This window comes from Myiozetetes cayanensis, unplaced genomic scaffold (genome assembly GCF_022539395.1).
Source record: "Myiozetetes cayanensis isolate MyiCay16 unplaced genomic scaffold, myiCay2020 scf7, whole genome shotgun sequence".
Lineage (NCBI taxonomy): Eukaryota > Metazoa > Chordata > Aves > Passeriformes > Tyrannidae > Myiozetetes > Myiozetetes cayanensis.
Window position 1 is genome coordinate 10,397,612 of NW_026087964.1, and position 16,934 is coordinate 10,414,545.

Here is a 16,934-nt window from a genome sequence, read left to right on the forward strand (position 1 = left end):
GGAAAGTAAAACCTTTCATTATTAGTTAATAGATCCCCAAATTATACCATTATTAATTTCAACCAATTAATTGAGAGGTTGTAGTCCAAAAAGCTTACTTTCTAAATTCTCAGTTAAATCAGAGAAAGGAAATTTTACTATAAATGGGAAGTAAGATGTAGTGAGATTGTGAGCTAGCAGAGGGTTTGTTTACCTACTGAAATAATAATAATATAATCTGTTCTGTGAGCTTATTTTTATCTGTGTAGATCTTTACGTATGAGAAAGAAAATACAATGCATGCCTTTTATTTTGCTAGAACAGTATCCATTCTTAGGATTTCTATGGATATGAGTTGCGTTGGTGCATTACGGCTGTGATTTTTGTAGGCTGGCAGGAACAAGAGTAAGGATTTTGGAAATACTAAAATATAACAAAATTACTAGTCAAGACTGCTAGACAATTGATATGCCAATCACATGCACAATAGATATTATATTCAAGGAAACACATGATTTTGGCTAAAGGAATAGAGCAAAAATAAACTTTCTGCAGATAACTGATACCTATTCACTCTCCTCTTATAAAATAAGGATTTTGTTTCCAGAATTTTCAGATTTATGGGGGGACCTAGAGACAACAAAGAAGACATTAGGAAGTGAGCACTGATGGACACCAAATACACTTACTGGAACTGTAGTTACATGTGAGATTTAGACACCTCCTTCTTATTGCATTGGTTCAGACAGAAGGTTTTACTCTTTAACCCATATTGCTTACATTGCCTTAGTGATCTGATCTTGAACTAGAGAACAGCTGATTGTCTATTTGGTAAGCATCCCTTGTTTATGTAAGATATATATTCAGTGCTTTGGTTCACCTTTCAAGAACTCAGAGACTGAAGTTGGGATTGGACCTGGTTGTAGAGGCAGAAAAAAAAGCAATCAAGGTCTAAAATAGTTCTAACCAGAAATCCCAAGATTAGTCAGAAATGAAAATAGCTGTTACCTAAAAGCCAAATTTTTATTCACAGACAGTGAATTAAAATGTTTGCAGATAGATTTCCTTCGATATTTCTAAAGTCATCTGACTTTCCTCCTGGATCCTTTAACAGTCATAGAGAGAGACCAAGAATTCCTGCAAACAGAAGAATGCACAACAGTTAAATCTTGACACAAATGCTCAGGTCCTGTTTTTATAGGCTTGTTATTCTAAATGACTTCCCACAGCCCTTAGGTATTTCTGACTTTGACTACCTTTACCTTTCATGACAACAAAATTTTGAAGGAAGAGGGGTAGTAGGTTTTTAATACTGGACTATGACCTACCATTGGTACAAGATTAAAACATGGTAATTTTGAAGACTGTTTGATGTTAGAGGTTTGCATTTTAATGGCATGAGTAGAAATGACAATTAAGTGTAGGATAAATGTCTTTTGTTCTAGAAGTGAGGTCCCAACTAACCTGAATGGTACAGCCAAAATTTGTGGTTAAACTTGGTAGGTAACTGCAGAGATGAACTTTATAGGGAATGCAATATGGAATTAATAATTGTCTTTAATAATGCATAACAAATAAGGCATTGGAAGTGGAAAGTAACAGAATATTGAATATCTCCTTCCTAAATGAGGGCTCAATAATGCCAGACTCCTATTTAAAAGAGTAGGTGGTCATATGATTAGTCCATATCAGAATATATAAATAGAAGTGATATCATTAACTCGATTACAGCATCTGCAAGTGTGTCATATTGAATGATGACTTTGCAATCTTAATGGTGTTTTTAGCATACTGTTTTGGGCAATGCTGTTATATATGTGCCCTTACTGAATGTGGCCTTGTAGATAAGGCATTGAGCTCAGCAGGGATGGTCAGAATATATATGGGATCACCACTAATATTGAGTAAATATGTTCAGCTCTGAATGCTGCTGTTGTCATACCCCACAGCCTAAGGGTTCAACTGAATGTGATCCAGGCCTAGTTTGGTGCATGACAGCCCTGTGAGGCTTGATTTTACTGAGAAAACTGTTATTAAGAAATAAGAAAGTACATGAAATAAAGCTAAGCAAGACAAGAAAAGTGAAAACAAACAGAAGGGCAGTAGCTGAGATAGTAGTCATCAGCAGCTGAAGGATACAAGAGGAAAAATACTGACATGAAAAAGCACAAAACAAATAAGACAAAGCAGAGCATCAGAAGGCAGCAACTTGGCAATGTCAAGTCAGTCAGTTCCAAAATGTAACAGATCCAACCCTTGACTGACACAATGACCAACCCACTGACCTGACAATTCCCTGGCTGGGAGAGGCTCATCAACTGTCCCTGCCATTGAACTGGTAAATAAATTATTGATTATGTTAATTTTATGTTACTCCTTGATATTTACATATTAGCCAATAAATGATGTCTGAGTAATCTGAAGTCATGTACATTATGTGTGCAAGATAAAAGAAGTGACTTTATGCACATTCCCACCCTTGTTTCCTCACTGGTAACACACAGTAGTGCAGTGATATCACCAATCCAAATAAGAGAGTGGCCCTGTTTCTCAGCTCTAAGATCTGCTTCACTGTGTTTCAAATAAAAAAAATGGAGCAAAAATGTTGATGTTATTAATTATTCAGATATTTTATTCACAATTAGAAAAATAATGACTTGTTGTCCTGACCAGATTAAAACCTTCCTCCTGGAGGGCAGGTGATGTTTTCAGAGATTGAAAATCATCATGTATGATGAATGTTTAAAAGAGAAACCTGAAGAAGGGATTAGAGGCTGTTTTACAAGTAACATGCAGGTGGCACAAAATAGTTCATATTTAATATATTTGATAATATGTTTAATAACCTATGTACTTTTTTTGTTAAAATGTGGAATATATAGTGCAAAAATATGCTTTATTTAACCATTTTATGCTGTTGAACAACAACATAAAGCAGTATCTGTGCTGAGGAAATAAAAAGGACTTGTGAGTCAGACAACTTTGTGTATAATAAATTCAGCACATTAAATCTGGCAGCAGCAGATCACAAGAAGCAGAATTCCCACAGAGAGGCAGAAAGATGCTCCATGTGAGTTTTTGCTGATCTTTTCAGTTGGTGATGAAAAGAAATCGCTCGTCTCTATTTTAACCATGAATTTTCTCATTTCCATAACAAAATATTGGCAATTCCTTTATATAATCTTTATCCTGTGATATTAAGATTACTTATCCAAAATGAATGCCTGCTAGGTTGATACGACACTCATAAGATTATGAGCTTTCATGTGATTCATAATTTTTCATCTTATATTCTACTTGCTGTAAAAATATTGATTTTTCTTGTGTGCTGATATATTCGGAGTATTTATTGAGAATCCAACTGCTGGCCTGTTAGTATTCCTTTCCTATCTCTACAGTGGTTTAAGAGGTCTATAACACATTGTAACACATCCAATTTAATTAGTGCAATTTTTATCACTTTAAAATAGAATTTAAAGGTGAAACAGAAGAAGTTCAAAAGTTCACGAGACTGTTCGTTTGAAAATGAAACTTGTGACTTTCCAAAGTGTATCAAAGAACCTGATTCACACAAAATTTTGAGTCTGAAGTGAACAAACTCCAAAAAACTGGGTTTGGATAAATTAGCAGCTCAAGTAGTGAGCCTCCTGTACTCAAGCAAGAAGAATGAAGACATTCTTTTCCCATATCCCTACAGGGAATATACTTGAAAAAAGAATAAATGAGTTCTAAGGATTATCAGACCTCAACAGGATATGACATTTGCTAATGTCAACTAGTCAGACTGTGGGTCCAGAAAATCCAGAGTAATTTATTTACCCCTAAAAAAGTTATTCCTTATCTTCCTCAATGAATCTGAAACATACAAGAATTTTATGCTTGTAAACTATTTCAGGGGACTATATACAATATAATATAAATAATATAGAATATAATAATTGTGGTCTTACACTATTTTCCTAAGGGTTTACTTTTTTTGCCATTGTTGGAAATGAGATAAATACCTGCATGTTTTAATTTTAATGTCTGTTCTTTTGTTTTTATGCAATATAAGATAAAAGTCTGTGATCACTTAGATGTATGAATATCTTACTAAAAAACAATAAAATTAGTGTAGATATCAGTATCGTTTTTGGTACCACTTACCATATGTAGGAAAGAACCTAACTGATTCTAATGTGATTAGTTTGATTAACAGTTTGTGTTAGATAGCTGCTAATAAGAAAACCAATTTTATTTGTTAAATAAATACAGAATTCAAGGAAAAACAAAATAGACACTTTTTAAATGCAAAGTTTTTATTTTGAATAATATTTCTCTTCTAGGAAGGTTGTTCCTAAGAAATATGCTAAGATTAATTACCATGATATAGAAAAATGCTTGCAAGACACATTATCCATTCAGTTACCTACTCATACATAGGTCTATGTTTAGTGGAAAAGAGGATTTAGGATATTAAAGTAGCAGAATCATAATATGCACTTGACTATTATACACTTAAGTACTGTCTTGAAAATGAGTGAAGTGACCTGGGAAAACTGTAGAGTGTATAGATATTTTACCTGGAAGAGTTTTTACAGGTAGATGCAATAAGTAAACCAATTCCTGATTTTTGCACAAATTATTCTCAAGACATTTGTATGGGATGAAGTGCTGCCTCAAAATATGTGAATTAGCATAAGAGAAAAGGTTGAGCTTTTCCAGTTTATCTACAGATAGAGAACTATGCAAGAAGCATTCCCCCCCCCCCAAATTATCTATAGACCAAGAGTTAATTGCTGATGATACTCACAAGCAGCTGCCGTTGTGTATCAAACCAGTCAAATTTAAGTGGCTAACAAATCCACAAAACTCCTGTCTTATTAATACATATAAAACTGTAAGGTAGACTTGATTTTACAAAACCAGATTCCTAGGTGTTTTCATTTCTTTGCAAGCGAAACTGCTCTCCTTGCAGCAGTTGTGTGCTTGTCCCTTATCTCTATCCTACGTCTGTCTGTAATTTACTTCTCAGCCATTCCTGAGCCCAAATTCTTTGACAGGCCTAAAATTGACAACTGTGCTTGGAATACACATAATGTTGTTAGTGCAGATTCTATTAAAAAAACCCCAAACAAACTCCTGCTACGATTACTGCTTCCCAGCCTTAATAAGATAAAAACCAAGAACCTTGGATTTATTGCCTCCCTTTAGAAGGTTCAGACACTTATGTTCCACAAGGCTGCCCTTCAACCAGCCATTGGGCAAGGACCACCCAATTCCTGGTCTGGGATCATTCTATTAGATAAGAAGGGGTTTAATGTTTATAGTTCCTCTTTCTAAGACTATTGCAACAGTTAGCCAATGGCTGCTAATGTAGAAAGCAAAAGTGAGGCTGGTAACACTATCCCAGTGTCTTAACCAGTGGAACCTAATATCACATTCATTAGCTTTCCTGTTTTAGGTCCATTTGAAACAGGGGAGGAAATAAGCTACTTGGCAAAGCATATGCTTAAGATAAGGACTCAAATATTTTACTTCTATCCTGCCACCTGAGATATCTTTTCTATACCTATAATCCCTGCAAATTGTTATGGAGACATATCCACTGGAGACAGTAGGAATAACCATACCAAGAATGAAACTGTGGATCCAATCTTGAAACTGGTTAAATAAACATGAACAGATGCCCTGCTTAGTCAAAGTAAGCTGAATGATAAATACCTCTCTCTGCCTGAAAGAATACAAGAATATAAAGGGATTAATGATTTAAAAGAAGAGAGAATAGCAAGGAAAGTGTGGGAGAAGCAAAGAAAACATATAATTTTGTTTTAATCCAAGAGCCCACAGTTGCATGTAATTTAAACAGTTTGTTCAATTGGCTCTGAGTAATGATTAATTATTTTGGGCTCACTCACAGCAGCTGTAAATACTTTTTTCTTCACAAGAATGTGCATTCTGCACCTGTTTGAATATGATTAAACTTTATCAGCCTTCTAATACACTGTGCTAAACTTATCAATAATTTGAAATATATAGCTATGTTAATAATTATAGCAAGACATATAATTATATCACATTGAAGCATTAACAGTATCAAAAACATATAGAATTTTGTAAGAGGCTTTAGTGCTTCTTCAGGGCTTAGTTTGATAGCACCAGGAACCTCTGTTTTTTAATCTACTGATGACCAAGGCCAGGTTTCTTTTCCCAATTAATGTAGTTGAAATCTTTCTCTGGACATTTCCTGTCTTGTTCCTAAAAGAAATCTAAACAACAAAGTGGTTTAGATTTTTTGGTTTTCTAGAGGCAAATAACAACAGCAAAGAAGTCATATAGTACAGCAACTGGAATAAGTAATTTTGATGATCTGTTCATAGTTTAGGTTTTATGGGACAAAAGACACCTGAGCAGTCTTATTCTCTAAGAACCTGTGCCATATGGCCACTGAAATCTGTTGTCAGATTCATCTGAGAAAGATAAATTCCAGAAAATCCTGAATATTCTCAGCTATTTAAAATGATTTAGAATATTTAAAGTTTTAAGTAATTTGGAATTCAGACTTGAAACCAGTCAATATACAATTTTAAGGCTCCAGCTTTTGTACAAATATTGAAGTAGCTGAATAGTTCAATTAGAAAGAATTATCTTTTTTTACTAATACTGATTAAATCCTTTATAGTTCTTTCCTGTAAAAAAGATCTAGAGCAGAGAATATATTGTACAATATATGGTTCCCATTGCATGCAGACGTGTATCACATAGTTTGGATACAATTTTTTCTGTAGAAATTGTAGTGCTGGATAGACAGTGGCTGTATATCAGCATGGAATTAGCTTTGTTGAGGAAGTGCTACTGTAGTCAACAATATCCAAACTTCTACATGTTCTGAATATTTTTTACCTCTTCAAATATTTTTATAATATGTCTTCAATTCCATAAATATTTTGACTAGTAAGTAAAACTTAAACAGCAAATTTAATTTACTCACTCATTTCCTTAACAGGTTTAATTACTAGTGTAGTACAGTAAATAGATTCTTATACTGTTATTCTCCTAAGCTATACCTCTCCCATGAATTCTGTGTATTTCACTATAACCCCAAATTTCAACATGCTACATGTTCTTCTTATCATTGCTTCTTCAAAACCTATCATGAAAAAAAAAGGTCTGGAGGGAAAGCATTGCTTTTAGGTGATGCATTTACTTCTTTATGCTTTCATGTCACTACCCGGCTTTAACATCTACTACTTTCATTTGTCATCTTGGTTGTTTTTGTGTGTGAATGATAACATAACAATAGGATGATGAAAACAATTCTCCTTTCCTTGTAAGGATTTTAGCTTACTGAACCCCTGTACTACCCTACTAACTCAGGGGCACTCCTTGCCTTTCAAATGCCAGGGCCTTTTCTCACAACCCCCCTTGTCTTTGGTGAAAGCCTGCAGCTGCAATTTGAGCTCTGGCCTTCACACAGCACCAGAACTCCAAATCAACCAACTGGGTGCAAACATTACCTGCAAACATTGTGTTCTCCTGGAGGTACAAATGACCGACTGAGGCTGAGAAAAAGGATAATGACAATGCCTGGTGAGGTAATTTGTAGTGACACAAGCTCAGCTAGGTAACACTTGTTATTATACACACACCAGCATGGCATTTATTTGGCTTTCACTCTGATGAATTGTAGCTCTAGAGAAAATCTCAGTAAATCAGTGAAGCCTGCATAAGATAGGGAAATAATATTCTTCTTCATAGCAGAAGAGACAGGTAACGTGGCGAGCATTTTAGGAAGTCACCACTGAATCTCTGAAGCAGTGGTAGAAATTGTGTATCATGCCAAGTGCCATTTGCATATGGCCCAATGAATTCCCAGCCTATATTTGCATGATGAAAAGTCAACCTCTGCATGGCTAATGATCTGGAAATATTTAAAAATCAGAACTAACTTAGACTTTATAGCGATGTTACTGCATTGACCTTAAAAGTCCTATTTTTTAGCTTATGAAGACCAAATTCTGAGTTTATTCATGGGAAAGGAAATACAAAAATGATGATAACTGCACTGATTTGGGGTACTAACACTCAGTCAATAAGACGAAGAAAATGGTATTGTACCTCACCTTCTCTGCAATATTTTCTGTGTACTCAGCCTATAGAAAAGGCATAGTAAATTTGCACACCTACACCTTTGGTTTTCTATCACAAGAGTTGCCTAGTTAGCAGTATATAAGTACATGTTAATGTTTACAAAACTCAGATATATGCACTGGCTACAAGCTCATAAAACCTGTATTTAATAGACTGTCTAGAGCAAAAGTGGTGGCAATTCTAGCTAATTTATTTTAAAGACTTTCTTGAGAACAGCAGTTGAAAACCCTGTATAAAAACTGGTGGTTAAAAAAAGAGTAATATTAATATTTTTTTATTAGGGTTCTTCTTTTTCTTGAAGATGACATAAGTAAATGAAATATAAAGATGTCACAGTAAATTAATGACAGATTTATTTTACCACTCATAGTCCCATTCCAGATGGGTGCTACTGTGAGAGGATTAGCTAAGTTAATGTAGTAGAGGTCAAAAACCCAGCAGACTGAATCTGTACAAGGGTGACGTGCCTGAATGTGACAGAAGAGCTTCCTAATATATACAGGTGATTAAATACATTGGAAAGAGCCTACTATTAGTGTTATGTTGTCTCCTGCTATCATAGAAAGTATTTTTTTCCCTATGATTTATGACCTTTAATTGAACTCATCCTTGTTTACCTGAGTTCACTGAATCTTTGGATGAAAAAAGGAATTATGAGGAAAGCAATGACTTACCGTTTCCTGAATATGTCAGAACTGATCTAACATGTTGATGGTTTTCACAAGGAAAGGAAGCGATGGAAGTTTCTGGCAGGAGAAACAGATGTGTGTGACAAAAATTTTTTAGACAGGAGTTTTTGTGCACCGCTGAAACCAAATGAATTTTGATGTTTCTAAGAGAGAAAAGGATAAAGCTTCCATAAGAAAGGCTGAGTTGACACAGGTTACAGTGATCACTCGGAGTTCATAATCTGCTTTTCCCTTTACATTTTACAAAATGCCTTTGAGGGATTAAGAAGCTGCTGAATGCAATGTGAATCTGTGAATACAGATAATGTGAATGGCAATGGAAGTCTGCTACTCTGCTAATTAGAGAACACCTGGAATTGGTCTTTGTAAATTGTGATGCAAAATAGTGTTATAGCACAAATTCTGGTTTGAAATGCAGATTTATTTCTGTGATATACTTGCATATCCTGAAAAACTTGTCTATTATGGCTTTTTAATCACTTACTTTATTTTAATAAAATACTACTGTCCTAGAGTCTGCCATTTTTCGTTGTGAACAGAATTCAAAATGAAGTTTAGATATTTTAAGTCCTTTGTGTTTTGACTATTTCTCCAATCATAAAGTGGATCTTTACTCTGGATAGACTTGTATATGGTTTTATTCACTGAAGTCAACAAAACTGACAAATACAAAAGTAAGTGAACGTGAGATTTGGCAAAAAAATGGGACATTTACTCTGTAGATTAACTCTCATTTGATGTAGTTTGCTGCAGTTTCTTTTTGGGTTTTTGATTGTTCTTTGCAAGATCTCCAATTTAGAAAAACTACTTGTGTTGATCTACTGTGTCCCATTTTGAAAATGGTTATCAGGTGGGATTTAGCTTCTTTTTTATAACATCAAGAATCAATCTCCTAGGGAAAAAATAATTAGGTATTTTCATTGGTTTTTTGAAGGGCATTGTTGTCCTTCCAGTAGCTCAAGGAGGTGACTTACACACTCCATTTGGAGCATCTTCTTGCTAAGGCACAGTCTAAACAATCTGTTAAACTGGGAAGGCAGTAGAACGTCTGCAGGAGATCTGTTAGCAGTACTGTATGTTTTCCAAAAACAGTACTTTCCAACAGTAATTTCATTGTGGAAAAAGTTTTTTTCAGACAACTTTTTTTCAGGTGTTTTGTACTTCAAAGCAGTTAGAAAAAAAATCTGGGTTTTTTATCACTCCATTAGTCCTGTTCTTTTATGCTGGAAAGAAAGGGGGTAAATACTTTTACTTCCATCAAAAATGTGTTAAGATTTAACTAAAAATACATTTTACTAAATATATGCAAGCAAAATAATATGTTTCAAGATGAAAATAAAAGGGAAAGGTGTGAGCATTCTAAACACTTTTCAAATTAAAACTTAAATACTATCTCAATATATACAGAAGTTCAATATTTAAAAGAAAATGTTATATGAAAAAAATGTTTATTTTTTAATAAATCATGATCTGATAAAACAGGATATACTTTAAAACAGAGATAAAATACTGTGGTGGGTTGACCTTGGTTGGACACCACATGCCCACAAAGCTCTCTATCACTGCCCCCTCAGCTGGGCAGGGGAGAGAAAACTGTCATGAAAAGCTCATGAGTGGAGATAAGGACAGGGGGAGATCATTCACCAATTATTGTCATGGGCAAAACAGTTTCTGCTCAGGAAAAAGAATTTAATTTATTACCAATTAAATCAGAGCAGGACAATGAGATATTAAAAAAAAAGTCTTAAACATACTTTCCCCCCACCCCTCCCTTATTCCCAAGTCCATCTTCACCCCCAAATTCTTTACCTCTTCCTATGCAGTGATGCAGCTGGATGTGGAATAGGGGCTGAAGCCAGTTCATCAGACAATGTCTTTGCAGTTCCTTCCTGCTCACACTCTTCCCCTGACCAAGCATGGAGTCCCTCCCATGGGAGACAGTCCCTCTATGAACTTCTCAAATGTGGGTCCTTCCTGTGGGCTGCATTTATTCATTAACTGCTGCAGTGTGGGTCCCCTGTGGGGTCACAAGTCCTGCCAGCAAACCTGCTCCAGTGTGAGTTCCTCTCTCCACAGGGCCACAGGTCCTGCCAGTAGCCTGCCCCAGAGCTCCAGTAACTCTTGAGGGAGTAAGACATGGAGTGTTGGGGAACCTGAACATTTGTGATCCTGGAATCAGGAGTCTTGTAATTTCCTTTTAAAGACAAGTCTCTGAGGAAAACTTTGCAGTGAAATACTTCAGTAAATGGCTTACAAAGATAAAAGCTATGCAAGACTCATTCTTCTTATTGATGTCATGATAAATGTGATGAGAATTTGATACTTGAGTTCCATTGAGGGGAAGGATGACTTGTATTAAGACACATTTTGATTTCGTTAATTTTTGTTTGTTCTCTAGTGGAATGCAAGCCAGAAGATCCTCTCGTCTGCTGTAATATGTGGCACAGGATGTGTGTCACAAATCTGAAGTAGTCTTAAGGGAGTAAGGATTTTCCCATAACCTAATATGTTTGGGCTGATGAATAGGAGAAGAAAGCTGTTGTGTGGCATGGGTTGGGCTATAGGAAAGTTCTCTAGAGGACTTTCTTAGATAAGTGTTTTTTATCGTAAGTATTATTAGGGTCTGAATTTTTCCAATAGCAATGCACTTCACCACGTAAGTTGAATGTACTTACTCTTGTATAATTCCAAGAAAAGTCCTTATGTTCCTTACAGCAAAACAAGTCTGAACTGTAACATTATCTTGTATCTCCCTCTGATATATTCACATCTGGAGCAGCTTTGCAATTAGATTATCATCCTCCATTAAGATACAAGTTTTGATTCCATCATTATCTCATATTAATTAGGAGACATCACATTCATCAAACTATAGGATCATTATAAAATTGCCTTTGTCTTAATTGTCAGGCTGGAATTTCAAAACAGGGCCGTACAGTCATAGGTAAAACTTGCACTCTTACCTCTGAAATAATTTTATGAGGTGACTCTCCCCGTTCTGGTTTAGGTGGGCTTTGTTTACAACTAGCTTTTAAGTATACTTGGTTTCTCTAAGTGATGAGACTACTTTCATTTTTCTCCCAAATTTTTTTATTTTTCTTATGTGGAGCATGAAAACTTCAATTTCAGTCTCACTTTCTTAGTACATCATTGTATTTTTAATCTGCATGTGCATTTTTAAGATCCTCTTGCATTCTGTCTGAGCCATACTATGTTGATGGGAGCAGCCAATAAAAGGGCAAGATGGAAGAATTGGAGCTGAATTTTAGTTAGGTAAAAAACTGGAAGAGGTTAAAATGCCTGAAAAAGTGCTCCAATTTTAGGCATAGTAATGAGAAAGAAAATGGGATCATATGAAGGGAAGTGCAGAAGAAAAGAAAAACTGGCACATGAAGTTAACAGACCATGAGTTGTGTGTATGGGAATGTGAATGAATGAAGACATTATATACACAAATTAGACCTGTGTCTTGATATACATTGTGAAAAATGTGGAGCTGAAGAGGACTGCCAGACTGGTGGGATTTTCAGACTTGTTCCTTTCGATAGAATATTAATGATCTTTCATGAGACTTTATTTTAGGAGCTGATTTTCAGTCTAACTTTTGTCCAAATTGTCTGACTCCTAAGTTGAAAATACTGCAAATAGAAAAGACAATTTTCCTTCCTGCTGTTACAGTAAGATCACCAAAGAAAGTACAGAAACGTGACAAGAAAACTTACCATGTTTTTGACACCAGTGGGATAGGATGTAGGATTCTTTTCCTCAGTTTATGTTGCCACTAGTAGCATCTGCTCTATTTCCATGTATTAGTCAGTTTCCCCATGTTACTCATGCTGCTTGTCCTTGGTATTCAAAAATAATCTGCACTGATGTTGAGAACTGAACTAAAAATACTTAATAAGAGTTGGTAATATTGGTATCTGCATCTGCTGCCACCTTTTGTTCTGTCTGCCTATTTTTATCACTCTGATACTTTCCTCAGTCCCTGTCTTTTTATACAGTTTAATACATGTATATGGTTCTTAGACTTACAGCTGCTTACTGATCTTGGTCTTTGCTTAAAATCTAACAAGATCTTGTCTGATAAGAGAAGGGTGACAGTCACATCATGTTTATTTCTCTGTATGAACACTACATGCAGTAGTCATGGAGTATTCAGAAGCTGGTGAGAGAGAGACTATATTTGTATCATGGTGATACCAGAGCTATCTGATGCACCTTGTGCACCTTTGTGTAGCCATTACTTCTGCTTAGTCTGGAAATCATCCAAATCCATAGCAATGCATTAATCTTTTAGATTCATATTTACATCTCTATTACCTATTGATATTTTTCCTTTTTCCCTGTCCTGTCCCATTCAATGGATATGATCTGATTCTCATGGATATTTTAGCTTCACTGCTGTGCTTGTTCTCATCACTAGGCAAAAGCCTCTTTGCAGAAAAGAAGATTGAATGGTAAGTACTTTGAAGTGAATCAGTCTGTGTTTATCAGGTAACTTTACCACTGAAACATGAATAGAAACAAGAGAATTACTAAAATTGGTGTCATCATCATCATCATGGCTAGGCTTTGTGAACAAAGATTTGAGAAGGGCTCTACCCATGCTCGCTACAAGCGTGCTGATGGCTAAAAAGACCAATGCGAGATAGACAAGTCCAGTGTACCCTGGAGTTAAAACTGGTGTACCCTGGAGTTAAATACAGCTATCAGCAAATGGAAATTTTATTAGGTCTCCTCTATCTGACCCTGATCCCAAAAGGTCGAAGAGAGAAAATGTACAGAACTCAAGTATTGCACTCTAAGAAAGAGAGTGGTTAACAGCATCAAATTTCCAAGGAGGGAGATGTAATGCTGACAGAGCCAGCATTTTAGAGCTTTGGTTGGGAAACCATCGTAACCGGCTAAGCATCCTGATATAAATGGTTTCACTGTACTGAGAGGGTAAGTGCAGTGCCAACCACCATACAAATAATTGAGAAGAACCCTAGAATATTATTTTAAATGTTTTTCTTTCCATGGCCAATGTCAGCCACACCTTTACTGTATAAATGTCATAGGCAAGGAGAAATGTTCAATATTTGTCAGCAATATCTGTGAGCAGGTACCAAACAGAGGACAGAGGATAGTGTGCATGACCACTGAGTCTGTGAAGGTCTATATCTTCCAGAGAGTAGCTCTATTCTCTAACTCAAATCAAGACAAAAATCTGTGAATCTGTATAAATCATTTAAATTATTCCCTTGAGAGCAAATCTCTATGTATATGAAAAGAAAGAATTGGTCAGAACTGCATTATGCAGTGTTTACTTTGTTCTAGCAAAACATAGGTTCTTTTTTCTGCTGTGGCAACTGTTCTGTCTTTTGTGGTTTGGGCTGTTACAATTTTTCTTAACCCCCAAAAGACTGTACAGAAGTTTTGCACAATGTGTTTCATTCAGCCTATTGTTTTTCCGGAATAAAACTGCTTTTGAGGATAAGAAATGCTGTTTACCATGACTTTTTAAGCAAGGAATGACCTATTTTCTTGCTTCTGTGCTCACTGCTACATCCTTTTTACTGCCTAGAGCCACAAAAGGAGACTTAGGGAGTAAAGTATTAGGAAACCTTTCCTGAGGTGGAGTAGCCACCTTGTCACTTTGTTTGTTACTTTTCCTGTTAAGGCACAGGGTGAACATTTTTCATTGCTGAAACCTTGCTTTTAAAGCAAAAATCTTCTTTCCATTTTGGGCTGCTTAGGTTAAACAGACATTACACTGTTAAAGAATGAAGATGAAAATGCAATGCATTAGCTTCCTTATATGTCAACATTTAGTGGTGGTGGGGACAATCAAATTTGCCTTCTGAGCTGTGCTATTTGTGGTCTGTTGTTTGGATAAGTTAGTGGGAAAAGGAAAATGAAACTAATGTGTCAGAAATGAGACTGTGGATTGTGTTCATAAGAACTGTGAGCAAGGCAGGGTAAAAACTCAGAGGAATACAAATAAATTAAAGGATTGAAAGGATAAAGCACATATCACAAAATTTGACTTGAGGATATAAATACAGATACTGTAGAAAAATAAGTGTAGGCATGTATGTAGAGAAAAACCTAGATCAAAGGAAAAGTGTTCTGGATCAGGTTCTCACAGCCAGTCTGTATCTTTGCACTGCTCCATAGATGGAATCTCACATTCACTCAGCTTCCCTTTACAGCTGGATTGCAGTAGCTCTGCAGCACAGAGGAGCCAGGATTTGTGTAGTCCTGGCTCCTTGGTCCCAGAGGGCGAATAATAGTAAAATATTGGTACAGAAAAGAAGTATTTTGTGATTATTTTGAAGGTTAAAGAACCTTCAATATTGTTGTGCAACCTAAACCAGTTTGGTTGGTCTAAATAATAGCTTGTACTTGAAGAAATAGAACATAAATAAATAAAAGGGAAACACAATGGAACAATCATTTAATAAGAAATAGAAGTGTAGTTAACCTTTGTTGTCCTTTTGCTCCCATAATTTTATGCCACAGCAGGACATAAAGAAATCAAAATTAGCAGTTATGCACTGTAAATACCTAGAAAACCAGAACTCTTCTTATACAAAAGAAAATATTTTTTCCTGTAGCTACCTTTAGATTACCTTTATTGTGTTTGGAGTACAAGGACAAAAATCCTGAACAGCTCACCCACTCACACCCCAGGATCACCTCTTTATCAACGTATATTCTATATTTTTACACTAAATAAATAATACAGGTCTTTTCAGCCACTGTTTTGAAATTCCACACATTTTTTGCTTTACAAAATCCTGAACTAGTACATTTAAAATAATTTTGAGTGGAAATGTCCTTACCAGTTTAAGCGATGATCTCTACAGATTTGAATGAAAGTGATATATAGAGTTGAAAGTAAACTGAAGCTGATACTAAATTAGTATAAATTGCAAGCAATTATACTTAGAGTAAATCAAATTAAACCAATTCAGTCTGATGTAAGTGAGCAATGACTAAGATCTTAGGTTACAGATTGCAAATTTAGAGCAAAATTTAATAGAAATAGTCACCATTTTCATTTCACACAGCATGTATAACTTTCCAGTGAGTCTCATGCTGCAAATTGTTATTTGAGTCCAGTTACTAATGGTAGGTATTTGTGGTGACATCGGTGTAAGCTGTAAAACATTTTAAAGCATTTATCATAGTTCAGAATAATGCAGGTCTATGCTTCCCCAAAGTCTCAGGGTATCTTCAGGTGCAAGCACTACTATTGTTACATTCTCTCAGAAATACAGAAATTTAGGAATGTATTGGTGGAGGCAGCAAGGTTTTGGTAGTGGGAGGACTGAAGGGGTGGTCTGTGTGAGAGGATATCAGGGACTGTTCTGTGCTGCACACAAGCTGGCTCCAGAACACACAGACCCTCTGCAGGACACTGCTGAGCCCATCATTGAAGCTGATGGTGTTGATGGGAAAACATATTTAAGATAAGGCAGAAATCATCACTCATGGATAAGTGAAGGGAGGTGGTGGCCGAAGAGTGAGCAACAGCAAAGAGAATGCCATGGTCAGAGGAGGAAAATTCCAGATCAAGCTCCTCAAAACACAAGAGTGGTCCATTCCAACATTCAGGAAATCAAGTGAGCATGGTGGAAGGCAAGTGTAGATGAAAAAGGACTTCTCACTGAGCTCTTTCCTGGTAAGGTCTGCTAACAAGTTACTCTGCCAAGTGGCAGTAACAGTAGTGACCATCACTTGCTCAGTGGTACATCACTGAGGAAGAGATAAACTATCCAGCTGACTAAAATCAAGTTATGTAAAATCAAGATACATAAACAATTGTATGGGAGATTTAAGTGCTCTCTTGACTTCCTTTAATGAGTAGTTGTAGAGAAGATAGAACCCCTCTCCCCTCTTCTTGCTTAATGAGAGGATGAGATGCAATAGATGAAAGTTTCAACAAGAGAAATGCCAGTGGAATCTAAGAGAAAAATTCTTCACAGTGAGGATGATGAAGGATCACACCAACTTGAGCAGAGAAACTGTGGAATCTCTGTCCTTGGAGTCACCTGAACCTCAACTGGATTGGACTCTGAACAACCTCATGCAAATTCAAAGTCAAACTTGCTTCGTGCAGGATGTCGGATGACATAACCCCACATA